This window comes from Lepidochelys olivacea (assembly GCF_965140295.1).
Source record: "Lepidochelys olivacea isolate rLepOli2 genome assembly, chromosome: 5".
Lineage (NCBI taxonomy): Eukaryota > Metazoa > Chordata > Testudines > Cheloniidae > Lepidochelys > Lepidochelys olivacea.
Window position 1 is genome coordinate 100441303 of NC_140415.1, and position 27554 is coordinate 100468856.

The 27554-nt window shown below is 41.3% G+C and overlaps 1 protein-coding gene across 2 annotated transcripts in view; it reads left to right on the top strand.

The window, feature by feature from the left end:
- Positions 1 to 1711: 1711 nt before the first annotated feature.
- APBA1 (amyloid beta precursor protein binding family A member 1) overlaps positions 1712 to 27554 on the top strand; it is a 147108-nt gene continuing 121265 nt past the window's right edge. Inside the window, exon 1 of one of the 2 annotated variants that reach the window (XM_084629719.1) lies at positions 1712 to 1949. The gene's annotated coding sequence lies outside the window, so the exon portion shown is untranslated. The remainder of the gene's footprint in view (positions 1950 to 27554) is intronic. The other variant, XM_084629718.1, reaches the window with a different exon arrangement.

Sequence of the window (27554 nt, forward strand, 5' to 3'; positions counted from 1 at the left end):
TACAGGCCCATTCATGTCCTAATTGTGAGAGGAGAGGGAGGCATTTAGAATATGGAGTCTTTTTTTTTTTTTGGTTGCTATTCAGTCAACACTGAAATACTGCTTTTCATGCTGGGATCTAAGAATACATTTTGTTTGTTTTTTTGTGAGAATTGAATGGTTTTATTTGATATAACAGTTTAAGCTCTGGGCTCTTACGTGCACACCCTGCCATTGCTGAATAGTGTTAGGTTGTAAGAGCAGAAGAAGATGAAGTATACCACCAAATGGCGTATCTTTCTTCTGCTCCAACCTGTGCCCCAGTGCCATAAGGAGTTATTCTTTCTCTCTCTATGAGTACATAGAGCTGGTAGACGTCTGCAGGAGGGAGGAAGAGAAAGAAAGAACAGGCACATTAAGTCGATGAGTAAAGACAGCAAGCAAGAGTGAAAAATGAAATGGAAGAAAAAGGGCTCTCTATAGCAGAGGGGGAGAAAAGCTGGGACAGCGATAATCTAAGCACCACAGCGCTGTATTCAGGAGGTTTTAGAAGCATTCTCTGCAAAATTGGACCTTTTGCCTTATTGTACAACATACACGTTTGCATTATGCGCATTTTACTATACACTTTACATTTGTATGATACTGTAGTGAACAGACTAGGGTGGACAGCTATAATGGCCATTTACTGGATGGAATCAAAATGGCTCAACTGTGTGTCAGAGGCACTGCAATACTACCAATTAACAGAGAGTCTCCATTAATAGTCGATGCATCGGAGCAGGATAAATGAAGTTCTATAGCTGCTGATTATTAAATTCTGAATTAACATTAGCACAGTAAACTATTCTATTCCTAGATAGGTACTGAGTAGTTAATTTACTTTTCTTCCAAGTATCTCAAAGCACTTTACAAACACAACTTAATTATCATAGCCTATGTGGCAGATGGGGAATTATTTATTATTATTATTTTGTACTATATTTCAAGCATCTTTAAAAATCTCCCTCCTTTAAAAAACTGAAGACTTCTATTTATAATGAAAGTCTCAGAGACCTACCTGGACATGAAAAAATGAATGCGCATATACCACTTTTCCCACCACTTCCACAATATCAGGCCACATTTATAAACACAATTAAATGTGAGCAAACGTGCAAATCGGTACGTGTGAATGCAAATAACTAGTGGCGCTTCTTACAGGTAATTGAAGACACGTTTACTTGATTTGTGCACCAAACTCAAGCACGTGTAGGCTCAAATCTAGTTGCACAATTATTGATGGAGTTTTGGGAAAAAAATTTGAAGCAAATCCGCCCCATAGTTGTAAATTTCCCCCATTCAATTGGCATTAGTCTGTAACGCAACCTGGGTTATTGTGGAGAGGGTTTTGGTGGGGAAGAGGTGGAAATTTGGTGTAGGGGGTTGCTGTTGATATGAACGTGGCTCGCTGCCTATTTTACTCCTATCTCCATCGGCAGCTCCTGTTGATGAGAGGGGCTGGTGCATGCTTGTGCTGTGGATGGGAGAGGGGGCCTGGTTGCAACACGGATGCATCTGCTGCTTCTGCTCTCGATGTGCAAGCAGCTGCCTGCCCACCCCTGCCGCTGATGCAGGAGGGACTGAGGGAGGAGTAGCCGCTCGCACCCCAGCCTGCCTCCCTCCCGCTCCCTGTCTGGCTGGGCCAGCCCGAGCCGAGCCTCCGTCTGTCCGCCGGGCAGTCATCACGCCGCGGGGAGGCGGGGCAGGGGCGGAGCAGCAGCAGGATGGGGCTGGCCCCGGCGCTGCGTGCCGGTGCCTGCAGAGCTGGAGGGAGCCGCGGCAGGAGGAGCGAGGAGGAGGAAGATGGTGGAGCTGGAGGTAGGAGCCGCTGAAGTGAACGCTCGTCCCCCGGCTGCCCGCCCGGCTGCCCGCCCGGCTCCGCTGCACCGCGCTGCCTGCTGAAGGGGCCTGCGCAGACTCCAGCCAAGGTAAAGGGGCTGCTCCCTGCCAGCTCCCCAGCCGGCTGTGGGAGGGGGATGCTGGGGCTGGGCTGAAGTGAGGGGAAATAAAGGAAGGGGCAGAAATCCGGCTGGCCCCAGAGGAATTTGCATTTGGTGCTGAGGGCAGGTGCTGAGCCCGCCTACGGATGAGGGCTCGCTTAGAAGCCTGGCTGCAGGAGGGCCTGGCGGGCTGCACAGGGCTCCGTGTGTGTGTGTGTGTGAGGGGGGGGGGGAGCAGGGGAGGTGAGCTAACCTGAGTGAGATAGACAGGGGGCTGTGGCATAGTACTTCCCCTCCCCCCGGGATCTGCTGGCAGCTGAGGATGCTGCGACTGAAAAAATGAGGTGGTGGCAGCCGCCAGCATCAGAAGTGCAGAGTGTTGTGGCAGGCACTTGCTGTGTGCACCATGGGCCAGGGGGAGTGGGGTGGGGGGATGGGAGACAGCAGGTTTTAGGGGTGTGTGTGTGTGTGTGTGAGAGAGAGAGAGAGCGCGTGTCAGAGAGAGCAAGTGAGATTTGCATGTCTCCCTAAACTGCAATGAAAGCTACACAGATATATTAATGCCCCAGGGGCCAGGTCTTGCTGCAAACAGTGTCAATAACAGTAGTAATTATAAGTGTTTTTTTTTTTGTGTGTGTGAGGGGAATGTATTGCTCTATGAACCCTTTTATGTTGGTGTGTGTTGTTCCTGGAGCTACTGGATTACTTTCCTTTGATTGAGAGTGTGGGAAAAGATGGGGGGGAGGGGCAGAGGAGACAGTAGCAACTGAACGGGCAGCACATGGTCCTGGCAGAACAGTGGGTGAAGATGACATCTCCTCCTGCAGAAGGTGCTGCTGGTCTCCTCCTCACTGCTCCTGTTTTGTAAGGAGTTTCCAGGAATAGGAGATTTAGCCCATCCCTGGTGCATCCCAGGGTCTGACACATGCCTCTCTAGCTCTCTGTGTCCGAAACGGGATGGGGATGACAAACTGATATTGTTGAATACCACTTTTAGGGAGCAGAACCCTCTTGATCTGTTCTTGTCCTAAGCAGTATCTTCATAGATCCTGGTGCAGTCAGGCTGTGGCTTGGTTAAATCACACTCTCAGTCATCGCAGATCTGTATCTGTATCTTTCACCTTCTTTCTGGGAGGCTTGGTTTTGCCAGTAGCAGTTCACTGAGGCTTGTTTTGCTGTCGTCATGTGGAAATCTGTATTTAGGTAGGATACTGGGGACTTAGGCCTGAGCTTCCAGAAAAATGACCTGCCTTTCCACTTCTTGTGGTTTTATTACAATGGGGGATTTCAGCTTACTATAATGTGCACTACAGATCTTTAAGATTGTCATAACGGCCCATGAACTAAAGCAATGGTGCAGAAAATGGACTGAAGGCATTGATGTTTGCCTGGCTCTGCATATATTAAGGATGAGCTAACAAGGGGGTGTGGGACAAAATGAGACATGTCATTAAATTCTACCCTCGTTGCACATTACTTTATACCAGGTGATGAGAACACATAGTACCATAAGTATTTTAATACCTCTTTGTTAACATGTTTCATACAGTCTCAATTAACATGCTTTTGAAAATATTCCAGTCACAATACTTTAAATTCCACTGCATTGCTGTCAAAATCTGAACTGTGTCCCCCTATCTTTGCAGCTTTTGGCTGTCATACCTCCAGAAACAAATACACAACATATTGTCATCATCAATGTTTGAGAAATAAAGGGTAAATCTTTTTATAGATATCCAAAAGTGAGGAAATCTGAGAGTCAGTTTAGAAACTCTGGGTGTCAGAAATCTGCTTATTATCATTTTGTATTTCATTAATTTCCAGTGCTTCAGATCAGGCTTTCTCTGCCCAGTCAATCCATAGCATAACTTTTATTTTTCCTCTCCTACGCTTCTTTCATTCTGATTTGGAATTTGTTTCAAATGTCACTGTGTATAATTATCAAAGATTTTAGGGATACATTTTATATAGATGCCATCTTTTAAATGTTGGGTCTGTGTTCTTATGCTAGTTCTGTGGAATTATTGTCTAAAACTATAATCTAAAAATAGTCATTATTTTTCCCCTTTCTGAAGCTCTTCCTTGCCACTTAAGAGCAACTTGTCTATTTTTTTTAAAGCATTGTTTACCAACCAACTAGTGTGTGTATGTATATGTATGCTGAGAAGTTACATTTCTAGTAACTGAAATGAAGGAATATGGGAAATTGTACAAATGCAATAAATAAAGCATTTTTCATCCATTTTGAGTTTTTAAAATTCATTTCTAATTAGCAAGTATAAAGTATACTGAGAACTTGGTTGAAAGACAGAAGAGCAGCACTGTGTTTACTGGAAAAAAAAAAGCATCAAGTAAAAGGAAGCTGTGAGTCTGAATTGATTTGGTAAGTAATGGGTAGGCAAGGCTAGTGGTAAATCCTGTAATTCACTGGTCTGAGTTATTGTCCCTTTTTTTTTTATTGTAGCTTGTAGCAGTACATTTATTTTGCAATAATGTGCTGTCTTTTCTTAAAATAGAAGTAATGCCATTCTGACTATTATTCCATTTTCTAGCAGATGCAAAGGCCAGCCTTTTAGAAGGCTGTTAAAGAAGAAATATCCATAGATTGACCCTTCGGTTATACAGTGAAAGAATGCCGGGAGAAGTAGATTTTATTACAAGGTGCTGGTTAGCTAGGAATGAGAGCTGTTTTGAGAGGGGAGGAGGAGGAGAAGCAGAAATCCTTTTTTAGGCTTCCTTCTTTCTGTTTCATAATTACTTAACTTAAGACCAATTCCACTGTATTCTGTACTTAGTGACTTCCCCCCCAGATATCTAGCTATAATGGGTTTTGTAATTCATGTTTCAGGAGGATGTGGGGGAGATCTGTTTAATGTATTTGTTTTTAAAATGGTCTCAGGATGTATTTTCGCTATAGATTAATAGCTCTGAAGGAGCCATTATGTTCTATGACACTTGATGCAATGGTGTAATGTGGTCAGGTTGTGTTTGAAATCGCTAGAATCCCTGGAACCAAAGGTGAGAGAGACTGGAATGTTCAGTTCAGTGCTTCATTCTTCTGAGACAGATAAATTGAATTACATGTAGTTCACAGTGAATGCATCTTTAGGATGAAACCTTAAAAATGGTGGTCTTGGGTGCTCTGTGTGGATATTAAAGATTCCATAACACTCTCAGCAAGAGAATGTTTGTTTATTCCTTGGTCTCCTTGGCTAAAATATGTGGGGACCTGATTGAAAACTATGAGAAACCCAGAGTCTGATTTATCTCTATGTGGTGTTAGTTAATTCAGGGCTCTTTGACTTCAGTGGGACAAGGAGTAGACTTTTGATTTTTCTGATGTCGGCTCTAATACATGTCTGTAGCATAAAATAATATTTACCATGAAACCCACAACAAACTTGAAAAAGTTTTTGGTCAGCTTGAAAAATTACAGTTCTGTTCGAAAATTTTTAACCTATTGTTAAAAGTAATACCTAATAGTACTAGAATTGAAAGGGATGAGAGGAGAAAACTATTTCTCATCTTTTTTTGTGTATTTGACAGTGTTTTTATGTAAACTCAGTTTCACTGTTTTAGCTTTCCCTTGTGTCTGAGTGGGTCTTTAACACAGCAACAGGACAGATATAATCAGGAAAATATGATTGTAAAACTACAAAAGTTAACAGGAGGCAGTGAACCCTACTAAGTTCACTGTGGTACTGTGTAAGTTTGAGGGCAGGTTTAGAACCTGAAACTAATTCTGAATTTTTTAAAATGATTATAGATTTCAAGTTCATAGTGTGTCTTCAAAATGACAAAACCAAGGAAAATCAAAATGAAAGCTGAAGCTTTCAACTCACATCTTTACACCCAGGTATCGCAGATCAGATTCTCCTTCTCTTATGCATATTTTATAGTGGATTAATTCCATTGATTTTAATGGAGTTAACCCAGAGTAAATCAAGAGTAAGTGAGATGGGAACCAGGCCCTACTATGTGTATCCAAACAATGGATGATCATATATATCCTATGTACTGAAGTATGTAGGGTCAGTATTACGGTAGTTAGTTAAGAGAGATTTAACTCTGGCTCCTAGCTACTTTTGGATTTAAGTTAGACTCTTAATGTTATAGGAGCATATTTTTGTGGTAGTGGTTTTATTGTACAAAAGTTGCAAGTCTTTTAATTAATATGAGATTTGTAGGCTACTGTCTGTTCATTCACTTCCAAAGTGGAATAAAATAGATTGTGTGTGATGCAGATGGTATTGGGGTTAGGAGTGTTCAAAAACAAAGGTTTGATTAATCTTGCTTCATAGTATTGATTGATTTGATGAACCAGCAGCTAAGAGCAGTGTAACAGTATTTTTCTATTTTCACTGTGAGAAATTATGCTCATACAAGGCTGCATGTTTGTTATTTTTACTGGAAGGGCCTGGGGAAGTGTCCTTGTGTGCTGCTTCTAAAATGGAAATTAAGGATTTTCCTTTTGCATTTTCCATGAGTGATTCATATGGAGACTTGAATGATGGTGATGGCATTTCTCCTAATTCTAAAACAATCTTCCTATATTTTACTGAAGTTGAAACAAGGACAAATATCATTATAGAGTCATAGAAATGAGGGATGGAAAAAGACATTGTAGATCACATAGTGTATCTTGCTGCCAATACAAGATTGTTCCCTACAATACATTGTCTAGTGCTTTATCTAGTCTGGTTTTGAATGTCTTGAGTCAAAGGGCTTTCCCCACTTCTGTTTGACTGTGGCTAACTCTTCCAACAGATCTAACTTAACTCAGAAAGGAAACTGATCAGAAGGGACAAGATAAAAATATATAAAATAAATGATAGAATGTTCTCCCTGTCTCATAACAAAAGCACATGGAGACATTCAGTGAGATTAAAAGGTGATAAATTTATAACTGATAAAAAGAAATAATTTTACTCACAATGCATATTTGAACTGTTGCACTCGTTGCAGAACTTCATTGAGATGAAAAACTTAGAAGGATTCAAAAAGAGGATTGAACATCAATATGGATGACAAGAGTATCCAGAGCTAGTGGTTACATACATTTTGGCAGAGATACTAAATCTTCTGCTTCAGAGCTTAATCCTTAATGGTTAAAGACAGGTTTAGGAAGAGTTTTCAGGTGGGGAGCACATTATTTCACACCTGCCTAATGGGGTTTCTTGCTCCTTCCTCTAAATCATTGGCTGCTAGGCACTGTCAGAGACAGGATAGTGCAACAGATGGACTGTGAATCAGATCCAGTCTTGCAGTCCTATCTTCCTAAGTGATCCTTCTCCTACTTTCACATCATTACTCTTAGCTTCACGTCCATTCTACCACTCTAACTTAACTTCTTTTATCACCAGTAAAGATTCTGCTTCCTTCTTGAAGTTGACACCTTTCAGGGAAACTTAAGACAATCCAAGGTACAGACCCCTTGCAAGGCCCATGTTGTCTTGTCCCCGCTGTGGCCCTGTTCCCGTTTGAAGTGGTGGCGACAGGACCCACCTACACAAGAACCACCTGCTGGGGGCAGACAGCTTGCCATTGCTGCTCCTTGGACGGACTGGAACCTCCATCATTCCCTGCCTATCACTCCCTGTCCCATTCCTGAGGATGCAGGACGTGAGTCCCTCTGTCCCAAGTACAGGACTCTCCCTGTGTGTAGGAGAGCTCCCAACTTTTTGCCACCACAGCAGAAGGCCCTCTATGGGTCGCTCATCTGAATTCCCCGACAGAGGGCTCTGAGTAGGGGGTCACCCTACTACCATCACTCTATCAGAGTCCTCTAATGGGGTGGCTGAGGTCCCCCCCCTACAGCCCTCTGCTTTGAGGTTATGGTAGACCCCTTCCAATTCTGGCTTCCCTTGTGGTAGCTGGGGTCTTCCCTTCATTGCCACCCTACCAGCAGCAGTGGCAGCCAGGCCTGCTCTCCCCAGTGCCTGAAGAGGAGGGGGAGGAGCAGCAGCAGCTGAAGTTCCTCTTCCACTGCTGCCCAAATAGTAGTGGCTACCTGAAGGTTGAGCCACCGGAAGATTAGTGATGGTGGTTAGCCTTGCACCCACTGCTATCTGAAGAGCCAGAGCCACCCCCATCTCTCTAAGGTGAGCAGAGCTGCTGTGGGAAGGGCTGCCCCATCTGGATATCTCCTGGACCTGCAATAGATGTGTCCTGCTTTAGGGCAGTCTGCTCTTCATGGGCTCCAGGCTGATGTGATGACATTACTAGGATATAATCACATTAGCTCCATAGCCAGGAACTTTATACACCAGCCCTGCTTTCAAGTACTTGTAGGTAGCTGTCATGTCCCTGACCCTCCCCATGTTGTCCTTGGTTCCTTGTTTACCTGTTAGGAATGTTTGCTCATAGGTACAGCTAGTCAAAAAAGAGAAAAGGAAGAAAAATATCACTGAAATTTTAGAATGAACAAAAAAAAATCATGTTTTTTCAATTTGTTTTGATGAAATATACTTTTTTTTTTTTTTTAATCAGGTCTGCTCTTTCAGTTGTAAGGTTGTTGGGGGCAGGTACTCTTTCATACTGTGTGTTTGTATAATGCCTGATGCAAAGTGGCCCTAATCTCAGATAGGACCTGAGGTGCAACAGCTATATAAATAATAATCAGTCCTCCTTAGACCAACTAACTGGAATAACAGAAGGATTTTAAAATCAATTAACAGCAATATATAAAAGAGCTCAAAAAACAATAGATGCCTGCCTACAATACATGGAAAACCCAAATTCAACTACTTAGCTTTTGTGTAGATATGAATAAAAGGAGCATTTTACATTTTTAACCTGTTTTAAAACCCTAGGGTAGGAAAGCCAAGTTTTATTTTGACATGTGTTATCTGGTCAAGGTGAGCCCTAGCAGGGGGAAACACAACTCACACTGTCTACACTAGGTTGTTAACACTTTTTTGCTAATACATTTTTAAAATGCACCTTTTATCCTAGTCTAGATAAACCCTTTGAAGATAAAGGTGAATATAATGAAAATAGAAGACGCGCTCAGGGCATGGCTACACTTGCAGATGTAGAGCGCTTTGAGTTAAACCAGCCTTCGTAGAGCGCAATAGGGAAAGCGCTGCAGTCTGTCCACACTGACAGCTTCAAGCGCACTGCCGTGGCCACACTTGCAGCGGCATTGGGAGCAGTGCATTATGGGCAGCTATCCTAGCATGCAAGTGACTGCAACGTGCTTTTCAAATGGGGGGTGGGTGGGGTGGGGTGGAGTGTGACAGGGTATGTGTTGTGTGTATGTGGGGGGAGAGAGAGTGGGTTTTTGGGGGGCTGAGAGCATGTCAGCGTGCTGTCTGTAAGTTCAGACAGCAGCAGACCCCGCCTCCCCCCCATGCCCCTCTCTCTCACACACAGCATTCCACACTAATGGTTGCTTTGTCTCGGGGCAGATAAGCAGCCAGCTGTCAGAAATGGAGCTTTCAAACGGCATATCCGCATTCCTGCAGTGAGTTCAAAACAATGAGAAGAGTGGCCACTTGACTTAAGGGGATTATGGGACGTTTCGGGAGGCTGATCAGAGCGCCTCGTTCACACTGGCGCCGCGGTGCTCCAGTGGGGGCGCAGCAAATGTTATTCCACTGGCCGAGGTGGAGTACCAGCAGCGCTGTAGCCATGGAGTCAGAGCGCTCTATGTGCCTTGCCAGTGTGGACGGGTAGAGAACTAGTGCACCTGGGGCTCCTTTATTGCTCTGTAACTCGCAAGTGTAGCCAAGACCTCAGTATACAGGACTTCTGAGCCTCATTGAAGGAATGGAAAACCCCAAACCAGTGATCTGCTTTTTCTGAATGGATTCCAAAACAACAAGTAAAAGCTTTAAAAATATAGCCCAGAAAGTGCTAAATGTGGCTGTGAGAGGTGGCCCTCACCTCTGACCTATAATTAGCAGCCTACAGAACTGTAAAGATAAGCCATCTATTTTACAGACTGCCAGGGGGAAAGAAACAAAAAGCTTACTTACTCAAAAGGAAAAAGCTAACATTTCCCCAGGATTTTTATCACATAAGAACAGCCATACTGGGTCAGACCAAAGATCCATCTAGCCCAGTATACTGTCTTCTGACAGTGCCAATGCCAGGTGCTTCAGAGGGAATGAACAGAACAGGTAATCATCAAGTGATCCATCCCTTGTTGCCAAATCCCAGCTTCTGGCAAATCCCTTCTTAAACTAATGGGATGACTGCATTCAGAACACAGAAAAAGGTACTCAGGGTATTAGATTTATTATCTTAGTCTCAGTAACCCTCATGATGATTCAAAGAAACATCAACTTTCATGTTTAAAAACTCTGAAGAAGTTTTGAATTTTGCAAGAACTTAAGAGCAGAAAAACTCAGTTAAAGTCTTTGGGCAACTTCTTGTATTAAATTAATGCTGGTATGAAATTAAAATTACAATGCTATTTGTTAAATGAAGGATTTAAGCAGTTAATCCTTCTATTAGTTATGTGGTATATGCTTAGCTTCAGTGATTACATTTTAATTAATAGGGAACTTCTCTGGTAATATTTGTATGAGTACCTAACTTTTTATGGTCCTGACCTGAGAGGAGCCTATGCTGTCCATATAGCCTATGTACTGAATAAGGCGATCTATACAAAATACCACTTATATCCTTTTCACGTAGATAGAACTCAGTGAACATTTTCAATATCCTATGCTTTCATTATGGTCCTGATGTTCCCTACTGTTGATCTTTCTACCTGACTAAAACTGCTAAGTAGGGCTAAACTCAGATTTCTCCTCTCACTCAAGGACATGGCTTGCCTTGCTGATAATGCCTACCATTTAAAAGGTTCCAATGACATAATTCAGATTTTTTTTTCACTGTTAATTTTATTTAATGTTAAACAAAGTGAGCACATTTCATAAGTCTTGAAAAACTTCCTTTCCAAGAAATATACTAAGAATATGGGAAAAGAAGAGAGGAAGAGAGCTGTCTTTTAGCTTGCTTCATTTTATTATTGACAATCGGCTGGGAACTACAAAGAGAGTATTACTGTATATTTAATAATATTGGTTCTATTATAGTTTTAATGCCTGGACTCCTGTTCTGTCCTTAACCATGACCTTATAATAACCAGTCTTCTTACTTTACCCTCAGCAGGGTAGTGTATACAGTTTTAATGTGTGAAAAACATTAAATTTAGACTTTTTCATTTAATCATTCAGGTGGCAACATACTGGTTACTCAGCAGTTTAACTGTGGGAGGGGAATCTAAGAATTTCTTATCTTTACATTTCCTCCTAAAGACTGAGTGGGTCTGGGACATGTATTTGCTGTATACTATGCTACTTGATGTATTATTATGGCTATTTCCCTTCACCAACTCGTTCTCATTGGGGTGGTTACCTCATTGTTGGTGAGAAGGGACATTATCTCTATGCCCCTCCTGCATATCTTGATTTTTCTATCAGATTTATTCACTAATTACTCTTATTTAATACACAGTGAATTCTTTCTTAAAGGAGATTTTAGAGCTGTGTTAAAGCCCAAATTAGATAAAGTATCCACACCTTTTGGATAATATTAAGCAATATTTTGAATTAAGTGACAGTAGGGAAGTTGCTACGCAGTTGTAGTAGAAAGTGTGCATTAGAGGAATGAAAACTATCCGAAATAGCCCTTCTAGCAGAGCAGGCATCTTTCAAAAGGAAATTGAAATCTCTGCAGCAAAAAAATGATCAGTGGTACTTCCCAATAAAATAAAGCTCAAGCTGAAGAAATTCAGTTGCATGAGGACAACATTATTGCCTTTAGGGAACAGTCTGCTGTCATACACCCCAGGTTTTTTTAAAAAAATTTTTTGGAGGAGAAAAAAATGTCCTGGCCATTGTATTTGTAGTAGTAAAGGAATATAAGATAAGAACTGACTTTTAAAAAAAGCTACAATAGATGCTTTCACAACTCAGGACAACTGCATCTGTATTCACCCTCTATATTCCAGCAAGGACACCCAGCCTAGGCTCTAGGCTCTTCAACCGTCACCTCTTTTGGGTGGAGACGCACATCTCTCTCCCTTCTGCCTGGGGTATTTCCAGACTGAACAATTCCCTGCCTTTACTGTGTTATTCCCCATCAAAAGACAGACTGTCCTAAACTGGCCTTTTTGCTTCTCCCCTCAAAAGACAGTGCCAGTGGTAAGTCACCACACAACTCTTTCTAAGCAAACACATTTATTCTTAAAGTGAAAGCATTACAGAGGAAAACTTATTACAACAATAAAAGAGCCTATGTCCATGTTAATAAGCTTACCAGAGATCACCCAAACTCCAATAGGAGTTCTGGTTGGTGATTAGTCCTTCAAACCACACAAAGGATTTTATTCTGTGATCACAAGTTCATCACCGCTTCAGCTCAGAACCAGCATGCAAGTCCTATGAAGTCTCAATGGGCCCAAAACTTCCAACTCCTCCCTAAGGATTGGGGCCCCCTTTTCCCCCAGAGGTCTTGTCTTTTTGCTGGATCAGAAGGAAGGCCCTGAGTCAGTTTTAACTCAGGCTGTTTAACCAAAAATCCGTTCTTTGTCTGTTGTTCCTTAGTGAATTTGGTTTAAAACAGTATATGCAAGCCTTGCTGGAAGTGGCGGTAGCTCTCTGGAGGTGTTACAACTTGAGTGAATGGGCCTAACCACCCCTCACTGTTCTTAGTTCCTGGAGGGCTGTGGTCCCACTCCTCCATGGAAATACATACAATCCCTCAAAACATTGGTATTTTTGTACAATGAGCTCCTAAAATACTTCACTCAATAAGGTTTGTCCAGGATATCGTGTGTCAAATGCATTTTTAAAATTTGTATTATATACAGATGAACTCCTACTGTAACACAAATACACAGTTCTTTGGATAACTTAAAAATCTTGCTGACTATAAAAGGACAAAAGTACAGTTTGAAGTAGAGATATCAACAGATGAAATTTAAAATGCTATGAGAAACTTTCCAGATGGCAAATCTCCAGGACCAAAATGGTTTTCTCAGTGAGTTGTGTAAATCTTTACACTATAAACTAGTGAATTGAATACTTTACATGCTCCATCATTCCCTTGAACAGAGATAATTGTCCAATTCCTGTTTGGAAGCCATTGGAAAAACATAAAAGTTCAGAAGACTGTAGATACAGCCAGGTCAGAAGAGGTGCCCCTAGGCACCCATCAGACAAGAGACTTTTTTTAAATTTCCCATGCTTGTGGTTCCCAGTAGCATTCAAATATCTGGGGTACAAATGTTGCCTAGTTTACCTAAAGTAGTAATGCTAAATTTGCACCCCTTAGTACATCAGTACAAAAATGTAACAATTTAAGTGACATGCTGTAAAGTCATTTACTCTCAGTTTGAACAGCGTGAAAGAAACAAGTGAATGTTAATGAGTTTATGGAAAGAGGGAATATACTGCTTATGGAGAAAAGATGAATAGTACAAAGAAGAGACTTCTCTAGACAATTGCATTAGCAACTTAGTTATGCTGCAAAAAGAAAAGGAGTATGTGTGGCACCTTAGAGACTAACCAATTTATTTGAGCAATAATACCTTTTCCACTGACTGCATCCGATGAAGTGAGCTGTAGCTCACGAAAGCTTATGCTCAAATAAATTGGTTAGTCTCTAAGGTGCCACAAGTCCTCCTTTTCTTTTTGCGAATACAGACTAACACGACTGCTACTCTGAAACCTGCCATTAGTTATGCTGGTTTCCCAGGGGCTTTCCATTAGTGTCACCAAGTGAAGAAGAGGTAAAGCACCAATGTAGTTTGGTGGGAAGAAAATTAGGCTTGGGGGTTTATCAGTCCAGCTACAGTATTTTGCAGATTCTGTGGAGGGAAATCCTATCATAAGAACATATTTTGTGTGGTGTATCTCTTCATTTACTTTCTTTTCAAGAAAATAAGCAGGTAGAACCCAGAGAATTTGTCTTTACTAATGGGTAAAAACATCAGTGACCTTTCAAGGCTTTATATGTGTTTCTACAGTACTTACCGATAGCATTGCAACTAGAATGTTTACATTCAGATGGAATAAAACACTGATGTGGGTCCCTCACTTGGTCAGTGCTATTGAAGATCATTTGTGTTCAGGGTATTATTGAAGGAAAGAAAAGAGTGAAACTGAAAAAAGGAATAGGCTATTGAAAATTGAACCTTATTTTGTCTAAGTCCCATTATACAAAATTTCTGTGTTCATCATGGTAAAAAGACCACGAGTTTTAGCAAAGCAGTAATTTTAAATATTAGGTCAAAGGTCATTATCTTTCAGACACTGTAATCTTTCCCCCAATTTTTAGTACAAATAACCGGAAGAGTGTCTGTGCTCTGATAACCGTGCTTAGTTTTGAGCATAGGTATTGCCACTCTGGGACCTGCCTCTCTTAATCCAACCCTGCTCTCCAAGTTAAAATATAAAAATTATCTGGAAATGGGGCTAGGAGAAACGTCATGTCCCCTTGTGTAATCAACCCCCTCTATCTGTTCCTTTTGGTTGCCATAGTGGTGTTCTGGTAAACTACTACCTCCCACACTTGCTGCTATTTATCATTAGGCTTGGAAGGATTCGATTTATTTATTTATTTTTAATCCATGATAATAGAAAAGTACAAGTAGTAAAAGTAAGAAAAATGCTGTCTGAGAACTTATGAGTTAGATGTAAGGTTATTTACTTTGTATATTTTGACATGATGACAATTTCTTCCTTAATGGTTATAATGATTTAACTTTTTTAATCTCAGTATCTGCTGTCATTAAATAATTGTTTGACCCCGTGTAATTTCCTGCAATTGTGAAAATGTAATAGTTTATTCTTAAGCATTTTTATCAATCTGTCAAATATAAAAAAAATCAAATCTGCCAAGCCTGTTTATCATACAGCGCCAGACACACTGCCAGTGCTGGAGCATACAGGAAGACACAGTCCCTGCCCCATGGAGTATACATCCTAGGCTTGAACTTTACAACTCTGAAGTTTACCTGTTTGCCGTCGAATTCACCCACTGAGTCTCCTGGGGAAAATCCCAAACATCATGGCTACAACTTCTTAAAAATGAGATTAATGGAATCTGTGACCATCTTGAGCAAGTATAACATCAGAATGCAAAAAGCTCTCCCACACCCTGACTTGCCAAGGAGTAAAGCTCTAGTTAGCATCTGGCATACAAATAAAGTGGATGGGCTATCCGTGAGATGCAGGGGCAACACACCAAGCTGAAACCCGGTCTCCGTTGCAGCGTTCTGGATTTTTTCTGATGAAGATCTCCCCCTTTCATGATAAACTCTGGCTAGCAGGTGTCAGATAAATTTGAGCTCTTCCTATTTCCTCTGTCTGCTAAATAGGATCTGTGTTGTGGTAAGAGACAGATAATGGGAGGAACGTGGAACTCTGACCTTTCTGAAGCCTCTGGTGTTTTGGGTTCTCCTCTGGATTGATAGTTCCGGTGCCTGTTCTTGCTGATGCTCACATCTTCACCAACCAACAGGAAAGTGAATTCATGTGATTCTTAGCTGTTTCACTAGTGCCCACTCTGTTTTGAATAGCTGGAGTGGAACTGACCAGAAACTTGCCAATTTCAAACTGCTGCTGCTGGAGAAAATAGGAGCAGCTGTAGAAGTAGTTTAGGGTTCTGTTTGCAAACTCAGGAAAACAGCACTGAATTGGTTCATATTTGCAAGATTAAGATAATAATAATAATTAATAATGTCTCCTCTTCTTCCCCCTCCTCCCACACTCAGATGCCTGGAAGGGAAAGTTCCTACTTGCCTTTGATGAGCTGATTTTTTTTTTTTTTCAGGTTCTGCCTGACATAATTTTATCTCTGCTTGTAAGTCACAGCGCTATAATGTAATAAATAGACATTATATACCAGATATTTGTTAAGGCTATATCCTCATCTAGGTGCACAGCCACAGTAAACTTGCCATTCACTAAAACGGTCCACAAAGGAATCTTCTCTATTATGACAGAGAGATGCCTCTCAGCTGCTACTGTAGCCTTGGGGCAGCATGATCCTCAGCTTTTACTGACCTCCTTCCAACTTGTCCTCCCTCTGGTGGATTAAAGTTTTCATGAATCCACCAGCAGTGATTTCAAGCCTCCCTCTGAATTTCACTCTCCTCAGGGCCCTTCTTGGTAGGCTCGGTAAGGTTGGAAGTCTTGGTCCCTTAATTTTTAGCCTTTATTTAGAAAACAAAAGTAGAGCTACAAATCTGTTACTCATAGCTTCTATTTCTTTAGTTTTATTCCTCCTTACCCAGTGATATGGCATGAAAAATCTGACTTTTCATTCCTCACGGTATTCTCCTTTGGACTGGCTGTCAAGTTTGCTTCTCAGAAATGGGTTAGAAATGTTTCAAATGGTCCTTCTAGCCATTGCTGTACATGATCACAGCATTTAAATGTGCAGAATGCCCGTGACCTACTAGGGGTAGAAAGGCAGTACAGATTCACATTTTATTCTACATTTCTTATATTTGGAACCATAACATCATTGCAGGTACTCCAGAGATATTAGGACAGCAGATATAAGAGGAGATAGATAAATTAGAGAATTAAATGGAGCCAGGAAAGTTAGAAACAGTACTTAAAATTAATTTGTAGTGTATAGTGCTAGGGCTAGAGTTTATATATGAATTAGAGCAGGAACAAAACAAAGTGTGTAAAAGTTGCTGGTAGGGTAAGGATGGTATAGTGGCTAAATCACCAGACTGGTAGGTAGGACATCGGGGTTCTGTTCCTGGCTTTGCACAGATATCTTTTGGGACCTAAGCAACTCAGCTAAGTTCTCTGTGCCTTATTTTCCTCATCTGTAAAATGGGGGTACTGCTTACCTACTTTGCAGGGGTTCTCGGAGGCTTAAATGCTTGCATAATGTATTGAGAGCTTCAGAATTGGAGTTTAGACCGTTGACTTCAATGGGGCCAGAATTTTACCCCCTGATTGTAAAGCGTTGTCATTGTTTTTTCCTTTTTCCTTTTTTTATCATGGAGAGGATGTTTCTTTCTCCTCATTTACCCTCATTCCAGCCTCTTGAACTTCTTCCTAGTTTGTCTATGTGACCTGAAATGTCCACTTTTAAGTAGGAAACTTTCCCTGTGGAGTGTGTTTGTTAGGAAGTGGGGATGTGAGAAATAGTTAGGCAAAGGAAGACACAAGAAGCTGTAGAGATCTCAGAGAAGTGTGTGGAGGTGGTTGGTTGTATTTGTTTTGTTTTTTTACATTTAATTGGTTTTAAAAAAATTCCTGAAAATCCTATAAGAGTCCTGGACTGGGTTACAGCTAACAGAAACATTAGTGCTTAAAGATCGGCAGAAACTTCACCATGGTGACAAAAGCCCTGCTTCATGGGCTATAATTTGGGAGCCACTGGCTTAATGTGTCTAAATGAATGTTTTTGTCCCTTTTCATGCCAAAGAGTTGGCAGCGTGCGGTTGTCACTCTGTAAAGCTTTGCTATCCAAAATAAAAGAGAGTCTGTTCCTTGGTATAATGAGGAATATATCCAGCTGGACAGCACGTGTACACATTTGAGTGTTGGATGAATCAGATGGTGTGAACTTTTTCTGTGTTAGGACGTTTTTTCAGTGACTTTGTAGAAAAAGAGAATCCCATTGTGACAAACATAAACGTCATTTCTAATGTTTGTTGTACCAATAAAATAAAAACCAGCAGGATCTTATTAAAGGGAAAAAGGCAAAATACCACATTTATTGTGAATACAGAAAGAATCATAGTAAGCAGTTAGTTATAGTTATAACATTCCATTCAATCTCATATTTAGTCACACATTCATTCATACAAACACACACACACACACACACAGGTTCTGCAAGGTTGTTATCATAGTTACCAGCCTTAGAGTTGCTCATGCCAAGCCACTGGCCAGGTGGCCTGGACATGAGGAGGGAGCAGGGCCTTGTCAGATGCTCATCTGATGCTCCTGGAAGTTGGTTTGCAGAATCAGACCCCAAAGTTCTCACTTTTTAGAGTCTATTTTTATAGGAATTTCTTCCTATGCCAGTCTATGGAAATTGCTTCATCATGCTGTTGCTGAATCAATCAGCAGATAGCACATTCCTGACGGCTCCAAGATGTTATCTTGTTCTTTGGTTCTCCCATTCTTGAGGCTGTTGGGTGGATTCCAGTCTGCCCTCCGGGGGGGGGTCCTCTGGTTATTTCCACTTGACGCCTTCTTCAGCCGATGGACACTGGATTCTTAGGCTGGCACCTCCCTGATCATTCAGTTATTATCCACACCAAGCATCCATCCACATACATCCTCTATCTCTATTTTAATCACAATTGTTAATACAACAAAAGGGCGGGGAGTCTCTGGGTGCTGTTTCTGTTAGAGTATTGCTTTGAGTCTCTCTCTCTGTGAATTGCTTTGAGAACAGACTCTGTCTTCGAATGTATTAACACAATTAGCAGCTTGCAAGTTTCACACATAGAGGGAGAGAAACAGTACCAAAACCCCAAGAGACCTCTTAATTAGTAATACCCTGGAATTTGAACTATGGGGAATCAAACTCATTTGTGATTTTAATACAGAACTTCTTTAATATGATCCAACATGTTGTCGTCTAATCATGCTAACTACGTGGCATGTTGCACTATTAGGTAAATGAAGGAAGTTCCTTCATTGTTATTACTGTGGTTGTGTACGTGCTTGATACTGCAGTGGGCACGATTTTATGGATTGCTACCAGTATTCTGGTGACGTATCAATGTCTGCTAAACCTCCTTTTTCCTCTTGGATATTTTGTACTATTTTAGAAGAGAATAATAGTGGTCATGAGCAGAATTTGGAATATTATTCCTACTTACGTAAGTGAAATCCACAAAAAATAATGTCGCAAAATGATATAGCTTAAAACAGAAACTAAATATTGGAGAGTCAGAACATTTGTACTTAAGTTTCTAATATCAATCACCTCCTAGATCCCTGGCAACAATCTGCCTGTAGGCATTTGACATGTTTCCACCTGTTCTCTCTGTCTACCTTTCCATTTCAATCCAAAGACTCCGACTGTCATGATTTAGACCATATATACTGGCAGATGAACTGCCATTCACTGATTGTTTACATCCCAGATGCTGGACCTTCCTCCAGTTCTGCTGAGAGACTATCATGCTGAGCCCCATTCTGTTGGACAGTAGTTTGGCCAAAGAGAGTCTTGCCTTTGCATATTGTGAAACTTGCTGCTTAAGCTTAGTGCTCCCAAAATAATCAGTGTAAACAACTGGAAAGAAAGGTGGAAGAGAGAGGGCATGAAGGAGGGGGGAATAGCCCTCTAAGTGTCTCTGGGCAAAGAAGCAGCAAATCAGACCATGTGAAGGACTTTTACTTTGCTTATGTTAAATCTTTGTAAAGTGATACTTTGGCAGTAAGTGTTGCATAAATGCTGAGAAAAATAAAACGCTGCACTGTGGATGCTCCCAGTATGGGCTGGAAACCACAACTCTGTTCTCTTGACCCTTACAGAATGGGTTAGTTCCCATGTTTCCAGACAGGTTGAGCTCCACTTTCTCCCAAAACCCCTACAAAAACAAGATACCTAGCTCATGAGGCCTTACTGCTCTTCCAGTAATGCTGGAGTTCCTCCTGCTCCTGGAAAGGTGGTGTTAGGTTAGAACATCAACAAAGAAGCAGTTTTGTTCAACTCTTTTAATTCAGATATGCAATAGATCAGACTTATGGTAAATTTAGGGGCTTTTTACATATCGACTGTTGGGCGTGTTTGGCTTGTAGATGAAAGGTGGCCAAGGGTAGAGGGGGCTGAGCTAAAATTGGTGTTGGAACTTTAACAACAAACTTTCTAATTGTCTTGCATTAAACTTTAACATTCTATTAATACTTAATTTTTTAAAAGGGATGTATTCTTTTGTATCCATAAACTTTGGTTTGTATCTTTATAACTTTTTTTTTGTCTGGGAATATTCTTCTACAATCTGTTTAGAAGATAGGGTGGTTCTAAATCATGTATGAGAAGAATGAATGTTTAGGCCAGTGTTTCTCAAACTTTTGTATTGGTGACCCCTTTCACACAGCAAGCCTCTGAGTGCGACTTTTTAAATATTTAACACTATTATAAATGCTGGAGGCAAAGTGGAGTTTGGGGTGGAGGCTGACAGCTTGTGACCCCCACGTAATAATCTCCTGACCTCCTGAGGGATCATGACCCCCAGTTTGAGAACTCCTGGTTTAGGCTCAATAGACACATCTCCTTTCCCCCTAAGTCCCAGTCTACTGCTAAAAGGATTGGAAGACTTAATTGTGGACATGTTTAGGGGAGAAATAATTAGGAATGGTGGGATGAAATTCAGAAAAGAAAAAATATTTGGGTGTGGAAGAAGCATCCTGACTGAGATGTATTAGACTGTGGTATAATCTCCCTAGGGAATTGGTTGAAGCAACATTTGCTAGAGAATTTAATACTAGACTGTACAGACCACTGGAGAAAATACTATAAAGAACAGTGTTCAACTGAATGACCTAATAGGTCTTTTCCATCTCTGCTGTCTGTAATCAGGGATGATTTCACTGTGTTTTTTATAAGACCTTTATCACCAGATATCAATACAGAGTTGCAGTTGTTGGGTTTTTCCATGAATTACGTGCCTTTTGTTATCTCATAAATTATTTTCCATTTTAGTTTTGCTATTGAAACAATGTTGGTTGCTTGCTTCTAGAATCCAAGTGCAGATGTGATTTGTTTTATTTTTGTTGTTGTAAAATACTAGGACTTTCCATTCTGTCTAAGGGAGATTGCAATAGTACAGATAGGTCAGAAAGATATCTAATTGGGGATTTTGGATCTTGCAATGCAATGATGATGTAAACAAATCAGTGGCATTCTTCGGGGTGTGTGTGTTGCTAACATTTTTATAAACACCTGTTGGCCTCATATATGTAGTCCTGTGTGCACCTCTTGTCTCCTCCCCCTCCCCATTTTTTTTAAGTATGGGAAAATTTAGAATTTATAGAAAGGCAATTTAAATGATAAGGAGAGGACATACAATGAATAACTAAGGGAGCTTAATTTACATAGACTGGATGAAAGGAGATTAAAGGGAGACATGATAATACGGTACAAATGCCTTCAAGGAAATAATATCCAGGGTGGAAGGGGATTAGTCACGTTTTCTGAATGTGGTAAGACAAGGAATGATGGCCTAAAGCTGAAAATGGGGAGAGTATCATACTAGACACTTGGAGAAATTGTTATAATGAAACTAGATTAGGTGAAACAGTACTAGGGTTTATGTTGGGAAATGATTTGTAGGGCTCAAGGGGTCAGATTAGATGAGCTGAGAGCTTTGCTGGCCCTAGCCTCTCTGATCCTATGGGCATTCTTCAGGTGGTGGGGACAGTACATTTTACTAAATATGTTCAGTTTGTCACTGTTGTCTTTGTGTTTTGTGCATTAATTTTTTAATACATTGAGTAGTTCTAATAATTTCATCATGTTGAGAGGTAACCCAAATTGTCTTTTCACATCCCTGCAGACAGTTCTTAGTTATTCTGTTGGAGCCCTGAGTTTCTCCCTTGCCACTTCCTGCTGCACCTCACCTCCTCTTATTCCCACCCCTTTAAACTCTGGTATTCTGGCGACCAAGTCTTCTAGGTAACCAAGCCTTATGGAGATTTCTTTGGAGTCTATCACTGCCTCTTGCTAATGATCTTGATCGATTCTCCGCTGAGTGACTTGTGGCAGTTTCCCACTGCCATCTGTCTATTTTGGTTGTTTTGCAGCTACCTATCACCATAGTATCTAAGCTCCTGGAGCAGAGTACATTATCTTTGGAGCAATTGCAGCCCTATTAGTCCAGGCTTAAAAGACAGTTAGTAAGCATCAAGCTCAGGTCTATTGCGTGTTAAAGTAATGAACTACACCTAAGCTGCTGGCTTGGCACGAGGTCTAGTAAAAAATTAGGAAATAGTTCTAGAGCAGTGGTTCTCAAAGGCAGTCCGCCGCTTGTTCAGGGAAAGCCCCTGGTGGGCCGGACCGGTTTGTTTACCTACTGCGTCTGCAGGTTCGGCCAATCGCGGCTCCGACTGGCCGCAGTTCGCTGCTCCAGGCCAATGGGGGCTGCAGTAAGTGGCGCGGGCTAAGGGACATGCTGGTCGCCGTTCCCGCAGCCCCCATTGGCCTGGAGCAGTGAACCGCGGCCAGTGGAAGCCGCGATCGGCCGAACCTGTGGATGCGGCAGGTAAACAAACTGTTCCGGCCCGCCAGGGGCTTTCTCTGAACAAGTGGCGGACCGGCTTTGAGAACCACTGTTCTAGAGCATTTTACTACATTAGCTAATTCCATAAACATTTTAAAAAATGGAGCAACTTGATTTTTCTTCCCTGTTCTTCAAGCATGTAGTAATCTAACAAAAATTCTGATAAGGTTTTTGCTTCTTATGCACCGAAGAGGGTGTTGCATGTTCCAAGGCAACAGAGAGTGAAATGTTGCATACTTCAGAACAAAGCAGAATTAATCTGGAATATGCAAATAACACAGGAATAGTTGTTTAAAATCTCCACTTTTGCCTTTTAAAACATTGTAGGAAATTATTTAGGTTGCCAAACCAAATAACTGGAGACAGAAGTAGTAGGGTAAATTTTTCCCCATTATTGGTAGCGTTGGAGGGATCACGTCTAGGTTGGAGAGGATAGTTCAGTCTCCCTGGCCCACGCTGTCCTGGGCCCCTCCACTGAGATTGCCAGCAAGTTTGCCACCTGTTGTGGTGGTGGTTTTTGTGATGTGGGAGTCTGTTCACTGAGAATGCAGTAACTTGTTTCATATGATATTTTTATTTATTGACAATATTAAGTCTTTCAATCGTATTTCACACATGCCATATCTTCCTTAGATTGTGGTCCATAATTGAGGAAGTTAAGTCTGGAAAATCAAGGTGTGGCCTACAGTTTTGTTGAGTATACAACTTCTGGAAATCTTAAAGGGGTTATGCGTATTAACCCATCATGTATCATGCACTGTAGGATTAGCAATTTTTTTCTATGAGTATTTTGTGATTGAAAAACACCATTGGGTACATTATCAACTCCAAAACCCTGTCTGTCTGAAAATGCATGATTGATTTTGTTTGTTTGTTTGTTTATGCATAACAACCAAGATTAATATCATTCAAAGATATGCATGGGTCTTTTTTTCAGTTTTATTTAGTGCATTTGACAGCACTTTGTATATAGTCAGTTTTACCTGTTTGTGTGGGTCTTTTACACAGTAACAGTGGAGAGAAAAACGTATTTAAAAACAGGAAAATGACTGTAAAGCCACAAAAATTGGCAGGAGTACTCAGCCAGGTACAATATTTGAAACTCACTTGTTAGAACTTATTAAATTTCAGATTCATGGTGTCTATTAGTCTAAAAATGAGGTTCAGTGTATTCAAAATTAGGGATGTGAAATGTTAACTGGTTAACCGATAAGCATCAGTCTTACTGGTAATGTATTCAGTAAACGGTAAGGGGGCTGAGGCTAGTACGACTACTGTGAAGACCGCCCTACTTCCAGCTGGGATTCCAGGTGCTGGGCCGGCAGCGGAGCCCCACATAAAATGTGGGGGTGCTGCAGCACCCCCTGCACCCGTAGTTCCTGTGCCTGTGTTGTGAACTTGTTAACAATTAAACGTTTAACCAATACAATTTTAATAGTTTAAACGGTTACTTTTTAAAAACACTATTTACATCCCTATTCAAAATTACAAGCGGAAAGTCTGAGGAATATGTAGTATCACCGTGAGAATACTACATAGCCCTTGGATGTAGGTAATGAAAATAATTTTCAAGGAATCTCTGGCTAATTTTTCTCTTTGTGCAGCAAAACCCATAAGCAATGAGTTGAAGATGCATTGTGATTTAACATCTAGGGAAAACAGTTAGTTGATTTTGCTTTAAAATAATTGAAATTAAAGGTAATGTCCCACATGTAAACATTTAGGTTTTTTTGGACTGTAATTATTACGTATTTTCTGTTTACATTTTCACTAATTGCTTACTTTAGAAGCTCTGGTAGAAATGCCCCACAGAGTTCAATGCATTAGTATTTTCAGAGTAATGAACAGGCCAGCAGTGCACAACATCATAGAGGGTTCTGAATAGCAGCGGAGACTATGCTTTTAAGCAATGACATCCAGAAGCATTGAGGTGGAAATTAGTGAAAGTGAAGGGCATTATCTATGTTGTTTGTTCTAAATTTAGCTAACTCTGCCCTAAGTAACATTTCTTTCCTGATGACCCCAAGTTTATAAACTTTGCCCACCCCTGCATTAATGCATTGTTGCCAGACTATGGCCCGTGGGCCGCATCCGGCTCGCCAGCCATTTTAATCCCACCCTTGAGCTCCAGCTTGGGAGTGGAGTCTGGGGAGTGGGAGTCTTGCCCCGCTCCGGTACTTCAACTGGGGAGCAGGGTCGGGGGCCACCCTGCGCAGCTCCCAGAAACAGCGACATGTCCCCTCTCCATCTCCTACGCATGGGGCAGCCAGGGGGCTCCGTTCCGCATGCTGGGAACCATGGCCAATGGGAGCTGTAGGGGCGGTGCCTGTGGACAGGGCAGAGCGCAGCAGAGCCGCCTGGCTGCACCTCTGTGTAGGAGCCAGAGAGGGGGGACATGCTGCGCTTCCAGGAGCCTCTTGAGGTAAGTGCTGCCTGGAGCCTACACTCCTGAGCCACCCTCCCGCCCTCCAAACCCCTCTGTCCCAGCCTGGAGCACCCTCCTGCACCCCAAATCCCTCATCCCCAGCCCCACCCTGGAGCCTGCACCCCAGCCTGAAATTATGTCAGTGACTGAAAGCTATGTTGAATTCATTGCAGCTATGTCAATTGACAATCAAAGCCATTAGAATAATATATCCCATAGTATTTAATACATGTTCTTTGTTCTGTGCTTATCAGATACCTTATTAGTGTATTAAATTGAAATTTCACTGACATTGAAGATCTCTGAAAAATATTCTATTTAGAAACAGTAGTCTATGTGGAAACAATTCCACTATGTCACTTTCTAGGCTTCTCTTTTCCTGTAGTTCATTACTTAAGTACATTGGTTTTAAACAGAATCTGTTTCTTAGTTCATTTCTACTTGAAGCCATAGGACCATATTCTGCTCTCAGTTTAAATCCAAATGACTCAATGGACCTGCACTGTGGATTTACAGTAATGTAACTGGGAACAGAAAATGACCCATAGCTCTGGCATCACAATTTGTTCTGGATTGTAGGGTCAAAAATAGAGGATTCTGACCGCAGGTGCAGAGGTATAAGATGCGGGAAGAGATGAACTAAGAAGCAAATATGCAATTTAGTACCAATGCCTTTAGTAATAAATAATGAGGGAAGAGAAATTTATGCTGCATGAGTAGGATTGTTTATAAACTGTCTCTTTTCTTTTTCAAAGATGAGAAAATGACCCTATTACTGGTCTTTCTCTCTCATTTACTGTTATGTCTATAAGTGTGTGTGGTATAGTTAGGCTCTTATCCTGCTGTCTTTGAAGTCAGTGGGAGTTTTTCTGTTGATTTTTGACAAGAGTGGGACTAGGTTATATATGAGAAAACAGAAAAAACAGTGGCCATCTTGGAAGATGGCCATAAATGTTAAAAACAACACATTGAAACATTTCCATTAGAAACAGTTAAAAGTTATTCTTGCCTAATATTACAGTCTGCAAAGGTCAAACCATCTTCTGGAGGATGTAGAAAATATGACTTAGAGCTGGATCATATCTATAAGGACTTAGGTGGGGAAAAGCGTTATAATTTGGATTTAGCCATTCCTACTTAAGATAATTTCAGTTTTGCAGACACTTGATTTAAATCTAACTTATCTACGTTTTTTTATTTTATTTTATTTGCTTATCCTTTAACATCTTTGTAAAGCCTCTGAGGTGCCTAAAATATATAGGGTTTTCCCACCTGCCCCCTTCATTTATGTAATGTAGAGAACGTACCATAGCCTGTTTAGATCTATAGCCATATATTGTGCCCAGCCATACAGCAAGAAAACTGTTTTATGCTAACCCTAGGCATCATGAGAAAGAAGCTTTGTACGTGCTGCCAGAACTTGGAGATAAAAATCCAACCTTATAATATTCTCGGTTTGGGTGTTCATTATACTGTTATGCTAGTTGAGAAGGTATATAGTATACCGTTGCTGCTTTGAGAAGGTATATTTAAATACCTTTACATTTTAAAAAACACATGTGCCTCAAAGCACAAAGAACTTCTCGCATTTGTTCTCCATCCAATGGTGAGAGTTTGGGAGAGTCTGGCAGAATTCCGTGAGGCTATTTTTAATTATTAAAGATTGAAGGAACATGTTTTTTTTCCCCCTAGTTAAAGGTTAACTATAAAGCTAACATGAAAATTGTGCTAAACCCAGATTTATGTGCTGAATATTCTCACTCAACCAGCTCTTGTGTATGTAGGGTGGGAAAGCATTCAGCACAGAAATAAGCTTTTAATTGATCTTTTTTTAAAAAAATCCTTTCCTGTGAAATTCACTGACACTTTCTCTTTGGCTGAAGAGATCCCAGAATGCATCCTTCTGTGACATTCTAGATACCAGGAGTTTTACAAGGAAATATCCTAAAAAGGCAGTTTTGTGGGGGTGAAACTTTCAAGGGCAAGTGACAAAGCATTCTAAGGAGGGTGTCTTTTGGCTGTAGACCTCCCAGTGCCATGATATCAGCTGAGCTTGAATGTTCAGAGCACAGTGCAAGACTTGCCTTGTTTGCACAGCTCTTCTGTCTGGGAAGATGGTTGCTAGAGAGCCCAGTGAACTATTCCTCCAGTATGTGCCTGTGTCTGTCAGGGGTATTGACTTGCCTATGGAGGGAGCTACCCTGATCTCCAAGCAGTTGTCTGTGAACAGCCCTGTGTGCTGGGACAAGGGGAATGAGATCCCAAGCTGTGTGTCTGGTAAAGGAGAAAGTGTGTCCAGCTCTTCTTTGTGGAGCAGACAGAAGGGGCCTTTCAGCTTGTGATGGTTGAGGGTAGTGCAGTTGTCTCAGAGTTGGTTCTGGATTCAACTAAAGCCTGGGAAGGGAATGGTCCTAAGTTTGTGTCTGCTAGGGAGAATGGCCCTGTAACTAGGTCGCATCCAGTTAGTGTCTGTGCAAAATCCCAGAGCCCAGATAATTCTGGTGCTTGTATTTTGCCTGTTGCTAGTGTGTTGTTGGGAAAGGCTGTAGCAACTCTGTCTAATCAGGGTGAGATCTTAGCCAGGGCATAAGGAGAGCATAAAGGTGATTTGATTGTGTTACCTACTGAGGTTGTGGAAACCTGTAGCAAGAAGGAAAAGATTCCTGAACTTGTGTGTGGCAGAGGGAAGGAGAATGCTTCTAACCTTATATCTAGGAAGTCTGTAAGTTTGCCTGAAAGGGGATTGTGTAGGATTCTGCCTGATGAGCCAGAGGTAATTCTGGATGTAAGTGAGACCCAGAAAGAGTCTGTTGTTGCTCAGTAAAGTGTTCCTCTAGAGCAAGCCCTAGGAGAGAGGGCAAGGGCAGAATTTCTGTGAAGGGTGAATTGTTGCACAGAAAAGCCCTTAGGGAAAGAAATCCTCATGATAGTCTTTGCAAGC